General features: G+C 38.8%; 1 non-coding gene across 1 annotated transcript; it reads left to right on the top strand.

Moving 5' to 3' along the window:
• The first annotated feature begins 1,012 nt into the window (after positions 1-1,012).
• On the top strand, positions 1,013-1,119 carry LOC128287504 (small nucleolar RNA R71). Its single transcript, XR_008278204.1, has one exon. It is a non-coding gene; the product is annotated as a small nucleolar RNA R71 (small nucleolar RNA).
• Positions 1,120-1,334: the final 215 nt, after the last annotated feature.

Here is a 1,334-nt window from a genome sequence, read left to right as displayed (position 1 = left end):
TGATGGAACTTTCGGTTGAACTGGACAACTCTTCTAAGTAGGTAAATCTGCATCCAAAGAAGATGTTAAAGTATCTGAATTCACTAAGTTAGGATTTACCTTGTCAATCTTTGCAGATTCTGATTCCTTTGGTGTAGGAATTTCAATAGTTGGCTGACTTTCCTCCTTTTCAACAGGCTCATCTTTGACCTTAATCAATCAGGGTTCCAGAATTTTACCACTTCGTAATGCTACTACCTTGATATGTTATTTACCCAAGTTTCTTGGATTCCCAATATCACTCGGCAATGTTCCTTGCGGTCTATTACGAAGCTCCGTAGCTAAATGGCCCATTTGGTTTTCTAAATTTTTTAGTGTTGCTGCTTGGCTCTGGATCAAAGTGTCATTCTTTGCCATATACGCTTTCAACAAGTTATCCAAACTATTCGATGCCTCAACTTTAGTTGGTTTTGGAGCTTGCTGATTAAACCCTTGAGATTAGTTGGGCCTATGCTGCATAAAGCTGTTGTTTGGTCCATTTCCTTGGTTGTTCCAAGAAAATTTGGGATGATTATGCCATGAAGGATTATTGAAGTTGGACTCGGGTCCTTGTCCACTCTTATTTTGATGTTGGTTCCCCACATAGTACACTGACTCGGGATTCACTGGGAAATTCTCGAAAGAATGACCTTCCTCATAATACACACAGGAAACTACTTCAAATGGACTTGGTGGCTGAGCTATAAAATTATTAGCACTATTAACGGTAAACTACTTTAACATAGAGGAAATAGATGATACCTGAGCTGATAACGAAGTGAGAGCATCAACTACATGAACTTTAGCTATATGTCTTCCTAAAGCTGTTCGATTTGTTGGCCATTGATAGTTATTACTCGCGATCCTCTCGATGATCTCATAAGCTTCATTATAAGACTTATACAAAATTGCACCATTCACAGAAGAATCTACCATCAATCTTGTATGTGCATTGAGACCATTATAGAATGTCTCGAACTGGATACAATGAGGAATCCCATGATGAGGACACTTACGAAGTAACTCCTTGAATCACTCCCAAGCCTCATACAAAGACTCGTTATCCAATTGTTGGAAAGTTATGATCTCGTTCCTCAACTTAGCATTCTTGCTAGGTGGGAAATACTTAACCAAAAATTTATCTGTTAATTCTTGCCATATAGATATGGAACTTGGTGGTAATAAATTGAGCCATGCTCACGCTTGATCTCTCAACGAGTAGGGAAACAGCTTCAACCTCAGTACGTCTTCAGTTACACCAGCTATCTTGAATGAATCACTCACCTCTATAAACAATTGAAGGTAGAGATGTGGAT

This window comes from Gossypium arboreum, chromosome 13 (genome assembly GCF_025698485.1).
Source record: "Gossypium arboreum isolate Shixiya-1 chromosome 13, ASM2569848v2, whole genome shotgun sequence".
Taxonomy (NCBI): Eukaryota; Viridiplantae; Streptophyta; class Magnoliopsida; order Malvales; family Malvaceae; genus Gossypium; species Gossypium arboreum.
This window is presented reverse-complemented; position numbering and strand designations above follow the sequence as displayed.